The sequence below is a fragment of the Oryctolagus cuniculus genome, chromosome 2 (assembly GCF_964237555.1).
Source record: "Oryctolagus cuniculus chromosome 2, mOryCun1.1, whole genome shotgun sequence".
Lineage (NCBI taxonomy): Eukaryota > Metazoa > Chordata > Mammalia > Lagomorpha > Leporidae > Oryctolagus > Oryctolagus cuniculus.
In genome coordinates this window covers 5,439,782-5,452,825 of record NC_091433.1, presented here as the reverse complement: position 1 = coordinate 5,452,825, position 13,044 = coordinate 5,439,782, and positions in this window count along the sequence as shown.

Below are 13,044 nucleotides of genomic sequence, written 5' to 3'. Positions count from 1 at the left end.
CTGTGTTGCTCCTCCACGAAGAGGGGGAGCGACAGTGAATAAGAAAATTTGGAGCCGAAATAGACATCAAGACTATGAAGCTAGGACACAGCAGTCACTAATCCACAGTATATTAAGAACAGTGATTTACCAGGTCAGCATAATGATAGCTGAGGTAATGTATAGGCATTGTTTTGGAAGGTGAACTATAGTACTTGCTTTTATCTGTAAAGCCATTTGCAGATACAGTGTGTTGCTGCCATGGGTACACGGAGTTGCCTTAAGATTTCAACACTGCTCAAACATAGTAGTCAGAAGGAGAGACCATGCTAAGGAATTTGGACTTAATCTAGGGCAGCACTGTTTAATACATAAAGTGTAAGCCATTGTGTAGCCACATTTAAGAATAAAAAGGACAGATAAAATTAGTTTTATTTGACCCAATAGATATGTTTGTAGTCAGCCTAAGACTTACTGAAAAACATTTTACAAGGTTTAGAAATCTGGTGTGCATTTTAGATGTGCAGTGTGCATCAATTTTAATGCTAAATTTTTGGTTATTAAAAGCAATTCTCTGAAAGCACTAAAAGTTTTCTTGATGGAGTTTACAATTCTGCAATTTGTTTATACATAGTTTGTGAGTCACCCTAGCCACATTTTAGGTGTTCGTGTGCCCAGTGTCTACCATGCTGAATAGCACAGAAGGGAAAGCATATTATAGTTTACTTGTCTGAGCTTCTAAATGGGAAGAATTGAATTTCTGCATCTAAAATTAGGGTAGGCTAGGCTTCCCATTTAGGCTTGCATTTAGGAAATGCTAATTCAATGCCATATTCTGTATTAATATCAATAATTCTATTTCTAGGTCATAGCCTAGAGACATTGTTGCATGTGGGACTTTTTGATGTTTTTTTGCAGTACTATTCAACCATATTTCTCACATTACATGTCCACCATGGGTCCATTAGGACCTGGGCTGATGAAACATCCCATCTTGAAGTCATACCATGTGGACTTTGTGAGGGTCTCCCTCATTGAAACAATGGAAAGGGCAAGGGAGCATCTTCACCAGTGGGAAAGACACCACAGTTGCATTCACAGCCATTGCTCAGGACCAGTTGCAGAGCCTCTCAAAAGGACTCTAGCACCACCATGTATGTGTGAAGAAAAAGAACAGTGCCTTAACACTAATGAACACCCTGGGCTAAAAGATGCATGCTAGAGGAAAATGGCAGTTGTCTGCCTGAACAGCAGTGTACCAATCTGATGGTTATAGAATACTAAGTCTAATAGTTAGGGTTGGTGAGGATAAAAACAAATTCCAACGTAACATTAGATAATACTAGAAGGAACAATGCGTTGTCAAGACATCACTAGAGCTTTATAATTACTGCTATAGAAAGTGCCTCCCTGTATTTACCTGTGTCAATAGTAAGCTGTCCTAGGGGAACCGTCTGTAAAGAATCACAATACGGTAATAATGGAACAACAGAAATCCAGCTGCCGATCACACAGATGTGAAAGCTGAATGATTACTAGTGAGAGCATACCTTCCCATGTGTTTACTGAACATTTGGATTTTGTTTGTTGGTATCCCTTGATTTTTGCCATTGAACTATTTTTAAACTTCTAGAAAATACTTAGACACACTCTGAAAAATCCATAAAGAAAACTCCTTTAGCTGTATTTCTTGTACTTTTAGAAACCATTCTCTATCTTGAGGGCAAAGAGTCTTATGTTGATATTAAAAATTGAACATCTACACAACAGTGGACATAATAACTCACAAGCTGTCAGTTCTAGGCTTTGTAAAAATCTTTTTCAAAAGGATCTGGGCCTAGACACGTCCTCAGAAAAGTCAACTCCAAGTGGAGTATTGACTGACTTGTCCTAATAGCCATTATCAGGAAGAACATGTATTTCCTCCCATAGAAAATACAACCTCTGTCTGTTCTGTGAGATCTGCAGCTGACTGTGTAGCTGCACTGCTCTGTGGGTTGGGATCCTTCACAATTCTAATAGTTACTGTTGATAGGTAAATACGGTGGGGGGGGCCTCTCCGTAGCAGTAATTATAAAGCTGTGGTCGTGGTCTTGGCTATTCTGGCCTCTGCTCTTCTGTATATTTTTAACTCCTTTTGCCAAACGCTGTTGAGATTTTCGCAGGAACAGCATTGACAATTTAGATGCATTTAAGGAAAACTGATATCAATAAGCTATCACCATTTCTTAGTGTTTTTGACAATGTAATAAAGTTGTGACAGACCAATAACATTGTGTGATGATTTGCTTTATGTTTGGAGAAAAGATCTCACAACAATAAAAACTAGGCTTCATTGTCAGTTTTTAAATTTTTAAAAAAGTTTTATTTATGTGAAAGAGAGAGAGAGGTGGAGAGATCTTGCATCTGTTGGTTCACTCCCCAGATGGCCACAATGGCTGGAGCTGCACCAATCTGAAGCCAGGAGCTTCTTTCCAGTCTCCCATGCAGGTGCAGGGGCCCAAGGACTTGGGCCATCTTCTACTGGTATCCCAGGCCATAGCAGAGAGCTGGATCAGAAAAGGAGCAGCCGGGACTAGAACTGGCACCTATATGGGATGACAGCGCCTCAGGCCAGTGATTTAACCTGCTGTGCCACAGCCCTGGCCTCGTCAATTTTTTAATTTTATGTAAGATATACAAATTTCATGGATTCCTTATATACAGATTCATTCATTGTCAAAGCCAGGAAGGATGAAAATCATGTTGCTTACAAATAAAAGAGCTCAGCAAAATTACCAAATGCAAATTCAATATTTAAAAACTCAGCTGAGTTTCTAGGCATCAGCAATGGAAACAGCTCTGCCAGGTTCACCTCTTTCACCCCTTTTGTCAGTAGTTCAGAAAAGCCCTAACCAGTGTACTATGAAACTTAAGAGGGAAGGGGCATCCTTCCATTTCTACATAGGCAAGAGATTAAAACTTGAAGTAAATCAATATTGGGCAGGATAGAAAGTTGTTTGAAGTTAGTCCATTCCAGTAAATCCCAAGTGTTGCCATAGGTCTTTGGAAGATGTTCAGCTTAAAGGCATTTCCCTTCTTTTGATAAACTGCTTAATTTTTCCATAACAATACTTAATAGGTTTTTAAAAAGATTTTGACAGGTAGAATTACAGTGAGACACACACAGAAAGAGGTCTTCCTTCCGTTGGTTCACTCCCCAAATGGCCGCAGCTGCTCTGATTTGAAGCCAGGAGCCAGGTGCTTCTTCCCATTCTCCCATGCGGGTGCAGGAGCCCAGGGACTTGGGCCATCTTCTGCTGCTTTCCCAGGCCACAGCAGAGAGCTCGACTGGAAGAGGAGCAACCAGGACTAGAACTGGCGTCCAAATGGGATCATATGGGATGCCAGCACCGAGGTGGAGAATTAACCTAGTACTCCAGGGCACTGGCCCCACTTAAGTTTTTAAAACTCACTTCAGCTCCTTTTTTCTTTTACAATGCTGATGCAGTACATTACCTTAATAGATCTTTCTCCTGTTGAATGCTCTTATATTCCTGGGATAAACCCTATATTGACCTGATCTCAAGCTCAGCAGGTCCAATATCAGAGTTTTATTTGTAAGTGATATTGCCCCATAATTTCCTCTTTTAGCATTGTTCTTATATTTTTTGATTATCACGACTGCTCTGAGAGTGAGTTGAACCATTACCCCTCTTTATTTGATGCAGATTCTTGCAGAGAGTAGAGGTCAGCTGGTCCTTGGAACCTCATGGACAGAGGTCTAGCAGAAGAGAACCATAAACAAAGGAAGGAGAAGGAGGATTGGGAAATTTCAAATACTTATTTATACAATGATAGATTTCATATTTTCTGTCAATTTTGCTACTCCATAATGCTTGATATTCCTAGAAAATTTTTTTCTATTGAATTAAAAAAAGATGTTTATTTGAAAGTCAGAGGCAGAGGGAGAGACTGAGAACTTCCAGCCACTGGTTTACTCCCCAAATGGCCACAGCAGCAGGAGCTGGGCCAATCCAAAGCCAGAAGCCAAAAGATTCTTCCAGGTCTCCCATGTGCGTGCAGGGCCCCATATGAGATGCTGGTGCTTCAGACAGCAGCTTTACCCGCTACACCACAGTGCTGGCTCTCCCTAGGAAAATTTAAACAGTGTTCATATTCTTTTTAACTTTTTAAAAAGATTTATTTGAAAGTCATAGTGACAGAGAGCAGGAGAAATAGAAATCTTCCATCTGCAGGTTCACTGCCCAAAAGCCTGCAACAGCCAGGGCTGTGCCAGGCTGAACCCAGGAGTCAAGACACCCATCCTAGACTCCTACGTGGGTGGCAGGAACCCATGTACTTGGATCACGATCTGCTGCCTCCCAAGCACATTAGCAGGAAGTTGGATCAGAAGCAAAGGTGGGACTTGATCCCAAGCAGTCTGGTAGGGGATACTGGTATCTCAACCAGAGCCTTAACCTAAGTGTGTCAGATAATGCACCGTTTATTATTTTGTATGTGCCATTGCCTTAGTGTGCTCAGCTTCCTGTAACAGAACAGCATAGGCCGAGAGGCAATAAACAGAGGCTTAGTTCTCAGTTTGGGAAACTGAAGTCCAAGATCAAGGTGGCAGCAGATGTGGTGCCTGTTGAGGACCTGGGCAGCACCTTTTCATCGTGTCCTCATGTGGTAGAAGGGGTGAGGGAGCTCAATGGGATTTCTCCTGTACGGGCACTAATCTCATTCATGAGGGCTCTTCTTCATGACCTCCTCACCTTCTAAAGGCCCAACTTCAGTTCTCCTCACACTGAGCATTAGGTTTCAGCAAATGAATTTGGAGGGGCACACAGCCTTCAGGCTATAGCAGCCTGTGTGTTCATTACAACATCCCCCTTCCATTAAACGAGTGCACAGGAGTTGAAAAGTTAATTGTTTGAGTAAATGATGCTCAGTGCCTAGAAACAGCCAAAGACTTGACAGCTCAGACAGCAGCAGCACCTCTGTGACCTGGTCAGGCTGTATTCTATGATAAGCACCATTCATCGTCATAGTCCCTGTGTGTAATGTCACCTGGGCTCAGCCTATTGGCAGAACCAGGAAATGCCTAATCTAGGGATTAGTATACATGGGGTATACTCACACTTAGAAGACTTAAGTTTGTAGATAAGACTCATTCAAAAAGCTGTCTGATACCAACACTGAGTGTATACGACTCAAAATAGAAACAAAATTAAAATGTGTAGCGGTTTCAACACAGCAAAGATTCATGCACACCCTAAAGTTCACTCCAGGTTAAGCAGCACTCCTGGTAACTCACCTTTCACCTTGGGGTCCATGTGTTTCTGATGGCAGAGTACAAAACAGAGAGGAGAGGACTGGAGGAGGGGCACTGGCTCTTACTTGCCTCAGGCAGGAGGTGGAACACACCAAGTGACAATGGTTCATTGCTGGAATCCATTCAATAGCTTCAACTAACTGGCAAGTGAGATCAGAAAACAAAGAAACATGATATTAACTGAAATACAACTCGTCTCATTAACTGTGTGACTCTGAGCAAGTAACTCAGCCTCTCTGTGCCTCAGTGCATATAGCAATTGACCCCAGAATTTTAAATCTGGCAAGATTAGTATATGAAGTCAAGAACTTAACCTGCTCTGTGTTTAGTTCAATACTTACTCATCTATAACATCTTTTCTGGGGTAGACACATGCAGTGAGTATAATAGCAAGATCATTGTCCTCATGTTGACTAGAATGTGTGACAAAGTGTGGTCCTTGGACCAATAGCACATCATTTGATGTCCAGTCAGATGTCCAATATAGCATCTGGCCCCATCCCAACCTCCTGGACCACAGTCTGCAAACCCCTTGGTGACTTGTGTGCAGATGAAGTTCGAAAAGAATCCTGCTCCTTCATTTCTCCCTTCATCTGGTAAATTCTTTGCTTTCTTTCTCAAGGCACCTGCTCCAATTACCTCAGCAGCCCCTCCCCCGTCTCCAGGTTGGGGATTAGGTGTTGCCATGGCATTGCTATCTCTCTTGGGAAATGAAAGTGAGGGGAGGTACCGAGAGTCCAGAGCAGAAGAGGCATACTTTATACTATTAAAAACACAGCAAGTGCAAAGTCAAAGGCAATCAATGGTGATAGGAACCAGAGGTGCAGGGTCGGGAGGGCCAGGCAGGAAAGAAGGCAGTAGGGAGCTAAAGGACAGTGCCCTGGCTCTGGACAGACTGAAGCCCAAGTCAGAGACATCCGTGGTTGAAGAAACTGAATCTAGTAGCCGTTTCTACCCGCCTCAACTCAGAGTGTTTGGTACTCATCTGTCAGAGGCTATGGCTGTCTTTTTATTGCCAATTAGACTACAGCTAAGACTGAGGGCAAGCCTTCTCAGGGCCTCACACATTGTAAACTTGTGATTTAAACTCTAAATGGAGTTCCAGAAGCACCCATTTGTTGAGTGCACAAATCACTAAGGATCTCATTAAAATGGAGATTCTGATCCAGTGTGCTTGGTGATGCCACAATGCCGCAATTTCAGGACCACACTTTGAAATCCTAAGTTCTTAGAGAAACAGGCTAAGCAACAGCTGTTGTTGATGTGGTTCAGAGCCTTGCTATTCAAAATTCTCTCATTTCCATGAATTGACATACAAAGCAAGTCTCTCCCTAACTTTGCAACATACCTTCTAAGCACAATATAACCTCAACCGTAAATCCTTACTCTTGTCTTGAAAACTGACAGGCAGACCATGAATGGGATTGTGGAGCAGCTGGCTCTAGCATCAACAGCTCAGACAGGATCATAACATCTGCACCTCACTCTAAGCCCTTCCTTTCCAAGCCCATCCCTGAGGATTTGTGTCCTTGAGGCTCTTGCTAATGTAATTTGAGCCATGGATGTGTATCATCCAGGGGCTTTGAATAATGATTTGTGACAAACTCCTTGAACCAATCCTGGTGTGAGTGCACCCCCTGGAGACTCCTAAGCTGATCCTATGGTTTTAAAAAGAAACAGGAAGTCTGGGCAGGTTCAGCTCAGGGACTAAACAGGTGTCACAGAGTCCCCATCCCCATCCCCATCCCCACACTCCATTAGAATAGCTCCAATCGTAACTGTTGGTTTTGTCTCCAAAGGTTTGGAAGAACAGAAGCAATTTGTCTCCTTGGAAAATTACAGATTTAACCTTTATTAGAAATCATAAAACTGGCTAAGTAGCTTTGTTCCTTCCAGCTTCAATATTATATAATACTTTAAAAGACAAAGATTTGTACATTAGAGGGAAAAGGGAGCTCTCTACAGTCTATTCATTCTGTTAGAAAATTCACCAAGAAAGGCATAAAAGGAAGTTATGATTTAGGCCTCAGAGGTCTCTCAAATATAATGAAAGAACATTGTTATTGGTTACATGCAAATGTTTTATAAAACTGGAAGCTATCCGCATGTGCAAATACAGTAAAACAGACTTGTAAGAAAGCTAAAATTAGCTTAATCATAACTCTTAATGGAGCATTTTTTAGAGAATAAAAATTTAACTTGTAAAATATAAGGGTTGGACTAACAATGCTATTTATTGCTATCATTATCAAGAAGAGCTGGAAGGGACCTTACATTAGCACATCTAAATCACCATGTTCCCAAATGAGCTTCCTGCTGTGTTGACCCCAAATTCGCAGACACGCTCCTGTTGCCTGACACAGCTGCATCACTACAGGTGACATGGTGTCAGCACACTGTGGGGAGCAGGGTCTGTCTCCTGCAACATGGCGGGCGCCTGGGAGACAAATAAGTACTGAGACTGTGGACTGAAACTAACTCTATGCGTCTGATCTCCCACCATATGGCGCTGAGAGGGAGTAAACAAATCTTACACAGCTGCTTCGTCAATTAGCTGATTCCTGATCCAACCTCTGATTGGAAGAGAGCGGCGTGCTCAGCACGTGGGCAGCAGAGCACGGATTGGTGGGAGAGGACTATAAAAGGGGGAGAGAGACTACATGCGGGGGCCCCCCTGAGAGTGTCGGAGAGCTCGTGGGTGCCGCTCCTCCGCGGAGGCGGGGGCGGCAGCAAATCTGGGAAGGACCGGGAGAGAAAACAGCGTCCAGTGTCGTTCCTCCATGAGTGGGGGAGCGACAGCACACAGGGAACGCCCTGTCTGCAGACAGGTGCAGTGGGAGAGAACCCACAAGGTGCTTATCCCTCCCTGGTCAATTCCTTCTCCCGAATTCTCATCCATAAAGCATTCCATTTACCATAGGTAAGGGAGGTGTCCATGGGTGTTATTCCAGTGGAAGACCCATGATGGCGGTGTGAGGGTCCTCTGTGCTGAACATGTCTCATTTCTCTCTCTGCCCCTGTTTTGTGCCCACAGTGGCTGAACTCTGGACTGCAACACTCGATCTTCCTCACCATCTGGCTGCTCTCTGGGTTTAGTAATCAGGATGGCAGGAGAGAGATCAGGGCATACATTCCTCCAGTTTCTCTACCGTCAAAGTTTCCATTAAAAGTGCCTGGGAGCTGGCACCGTGGCTCACCAGGCTAATCCTCCGCCTTGCGGTGCCGGCACACCAGGTTCTAGTCCCGGTTGCCCCTCTTCCAGGCCAGCTCTCTGCTGTGGCCCGGGAGTGCAGTGGAGGATGGCCCAAGTGCTTGGGCCCTGCACCCCATGGGAGACCAGGAGAAGTACCTGGCTCCTGCCCTCGGATCAGCATGGTGCGCCAGCCACAGCGCGCCAGCCGTGGCAGCCATTGGAGGGTGAACCAACGGCAAAAAGGAAGACTTTTCTGTCTCACTATCCTCTGTCACACACACAAAAAAAAAAAAAAAGCACACCTGGGCCCTCTCTTCCAAAGACCACAGCCAGGAGAAGTAGGTTTCTGATATATAAGTTGACACAAATTTTAGATCTTCCTTAATAAAAATAGAGTTACAAATGTAAAATCAGGTATAAAAATGAAAATGTTTAGAATAAGAAGTCTCAATAACTTTCAAAAGTAAAAAGCTTACAAGCATTGCAAAATGCAAACACATACTTTTTCTGTGCATCTGAACTCCCTTAATTATGAGAAGTTTGATCAGCTTGGCAATTTGTCCAATAAAAACAAAAATAACAGTCTTGTTTCTAGCTACTTGAACACTAATCACTGCATCATTAATGTGCCAATATTTTTAAGTGGGAAGAGTGTGAAACAATGTTCTGATAGGATATTTCAGCTGGGGAGGGTCAATGCAAACTGAACCTTCTTGTAATTTTGTAAATCTGTTGCCTGGATGGGCTTTTCAGATCCTGTTATAGCATTGTACAGTTCACATTCCTTTCTCCGTCATTCCACGTACTTTTGGTAGTAAGGTTCCAAAAGACACATCGGTTTGGCAAAAAAGCCCATGGTCCTGCAATTTTGTGTCACATACTTGAATGAGTCACCACAGAAGATGATTAAAGACTTCCAGAGGCCATCCCTCCATGGAAATGCCTGCAGTGACTGTCCCTGGGGCTAACTGGGTGTGGTGAAATAAATTTAAAAATGTACAGGTTAAACGTATTCCAGATTCAACTTCTACTGAGTCAGACTCAAAGTTCTCCAATAGCACCCAACGGGGATGGGGGACGATAAAGGGAAAGTCAGAGGGGACAGAGACACAGATCTTTCCCAACTGTGAAGATACCCACTTTCAAACTTTTACAAAAGCATGCAACCACGTGGACACATTGAATATTCTCTCCAGGGTCTTAGAAGGGCTCCTAAACAGAAGTTTGTGGGCGAACCTTCTCACACCACAACACTCTCAAGTTCTGGTAGTCACTTTGTCTCCTTGCACTGTAGGTCTCTGGACCAAATGTGTCATCCAGTTTCTGCCACAATCCATATGGATACACAGTCCCTACCCAATCCAACAATGAAAACCGTAGATTCAGTGCTTATCAAGTCATGTTCCCAAGCACTGTGCTGAGCCCTTGATGTGCATTTACTCATTGGGTTTTTGCGCCAACCCAAGAAGGTGCGATGGACACTGCCATGGACTGAGCCTAGCTTGCCCCTTCATTATTGTGACTCAGAAGCTTACATGGGTCAAAACACTTAACCAGCTTTCTTGTGGGTAAAGGATGATATTTTAAGAGTTTCATATTGCTGCATGAAAGTATTGCTTCCCAGATTATTAAGGTCCCACAGCTAGAGGTGCGTAAGAACATGGATCCAGCCAAGGAGGCTGAAGGACAGTGATCAAAGGATTACAAGAAAAATAAGAGAAATAATGTGATGGGCAGAGACAAGAACAAAGTGTAGAGAGCTCTGGGGAATAACCCTAAGTGTGCATGATGTAAGTGCCAAACTCAATGAGCAGATCTGAATTTTCGTTCATTCAAGCCGGAGTATTGAACGCCTACTATCGTCCACACATTGTTGAGCATCAATGGCACAGCAGAAAGGGGGATGGAAAGCAAGGCCAGACCCTCAGGTGCCATGCAGCCTACTCAGAGATAGACAAAAAAACAAATGCTTCATTGCCTTTCTTCGTAGCACAGCTACATGTGAATTTACAACAGGGTAATGGTTGCAGAGATGGCAAGTTATTTTATATAAGTAGTGTTTAGGGAGGCCCTCACTGAAGTAGTGACATTTGAGCAGAGATCTATGAGAGTGTAAAGTCAGACCATTTCCGGTAGAGGCAGCAGCAAAGGCGAGACCTACGATTGTTCCTTGTGTTCGCTGATTCAGCCATACAGTAAGCACATTCACATGGGAGATCATCCAATCCCCTTTTCTTCCATTTAAGCATCCTTTGGTGTTCTGTTCATTCATAACTTTGTCACATACTACTGTCCAGAGAAAGGGAGCCACCCCAAGAACCAAGAAACCTAGGCACGCACCTGACTTTATTAAATAGCTACAGAACTTCTGGGCACTCCTTTGACCATTTCCAAGCCACTTGGCACAATTGCATGAGCCTGTTCCTCTAGCTACAAATGAGAATGTTAAATGTTGCAGGGACATTAGTGGCTTGTTAACAGAGGCCAGAGTGACTGGCTTTGCTAGGACATAAGGGCTAGTCTCCTTGTCTCCCTTCTGGTATGCTAGGATATCTACCCAGACTTCTGTTTCTTCCACTTGTGGGACCAGGTATCATTCCAATGACCTTCCCTTTGAGCTTCCTCCTTTGACAAGAAAAGTTTACCATGATGGTTAATCTTGCCACATAAAACTGTTTAATACCATGTTCTACCGGGTGCTAGCTAGTGTGACCCAGGTGAGCTAACAATGGATGGCAGGACCCTGCAAACTAAGTGTTTCACTTGAAGGTTTCCATTTCAAACTGTTGTGCTGCATTAATTGGGTGATTCACAATTACTTGGGCTTGATAGTAAAGTTGCTTTTTGTGTCCACATGAAGTTTGAGGCAACTATGTCATTTGGTTTACCCACAATGGATTTTCTAGCTGTTATACTAACAGCTATGGCTTTTCACAAAAACCTTTCCTATTCTTGCTCTGCAATCTTGCATCTTAGTATGAAGGGGGTGGATGAGTTCTATTCCAAGGGCTTGACACAGTTTAATTACCTTTAGTTAAATTGCCTTTAGCTAAATGTGGCCCCATTGTGACTTCGGGTCCATGTGTCAATTTTCCTGGTATCAGGATTTTGGTCTGTTGACATTTAAATGTGCAGTAATGAATGAATGTGGAAGCACCCAAGTCCTCTGTAATTATTATTCTTAGAGCATTGAAAGCAGCACCAAATAAAGCCATTTTCCTGTTAATTTCTGACACTTAGACATTTCCAATTCATTCAATTAAAACGTGATGCATTACTTTCACTTAGCTCTATGGGCTTAAATGTGTAGTGTGAATCTGGCCACACAGGGACTGAATACTGAGCTGTGACCTGCTGTTGAGCACAAGGTGGCTCCAAGTCAGTTTGGTGGCAGCGGACCAAAAGCATCCATCCTCTGCAAGAGCAACGATGACCACTGCAAAGCAGCGATGGCGGAGGGTGGGGATTCATTTATCCACTCAAACAGCATTTTCCAGTTGTTGGGGGACTCCTTTGTTGTCATTTGTTATGAATTTTTAAGAGTTCCTAGAGGCAGCTACTGATGTGTACAACTGTGCAAAGTTCAGTCAAAGGCAACTGGAGAAAGGAACATCAATGTTTAGGTCAGGTAGAGTGAAGGGGACTCAAAGGCACTACAGAGAAACCCACGCCCTTCCCACGCTGCTTCAGTGGGAAATCATAGAACCACCTTCACCATGAGTAAGAAAGAAGTAGTGAAAGGATTTTGAAAGTTGAAATGTGGAAATCATCCTAGATACAATAAACCCACATGAAAGATGTCCAGTGGTGGAAAAGTAATATATTTGGAGAACAAAGTATCCCATTGGGCTGGCATAGTGAAGTTTTTTTTTTTTTTTCAATGAAAGTTTCTGTTAATATTCTTAGAGTACATGCATTTATTTCCAGATTTTAATATCAGATCATTTAATACTGAGGCAATAAAGACATTGATATTGATGCATATTTCCTTCCATCTACTATCTTAGCTACCAAGGAGGAGCTGAAATCTAATCCAGAGAAGTCCAGCTCTACTTGTAGCTTTCATGACCATGTGATTGAAGATGTGCTCATGTTTTGTACATTTACATCCCTCCATCCCCTCTGGCCCATGAAATGCTTTTCCTTACTTGTGTTTTACTCCATGCAAACAGGACTGTAGTGCAGAGGAAAGCTGGCTCAAAAACAAAACCAAGGGCTGAGTTCTTGAGAAAGTCGCTCAGTGTGGGGAGCAATCCGGACTAGACTAAGTTACTCGAATTAAGACTTATTCTATGCATCTGCTCTCCCACAATATGGCGCTGGGAGAGAAGTAAACAGCTTCTACCCAGCTGCCTCTCACCAACTTGACAAGCTGCAGGAGCTGCTCCTGATTGGAGGAGAGCGGCGTGCTCGGCGTGTGGGCAGCCGAGTTGGGATTGGTGGAGAGGACTATATAGGGGGAGAGAGACGGCATGCACCGGGAACATCTATGGGGAACATCTAAGGGAACCCGTGCAGCCCCCAGAGAGCCGGCCGGCGGTGTGCCGCTCCCCTG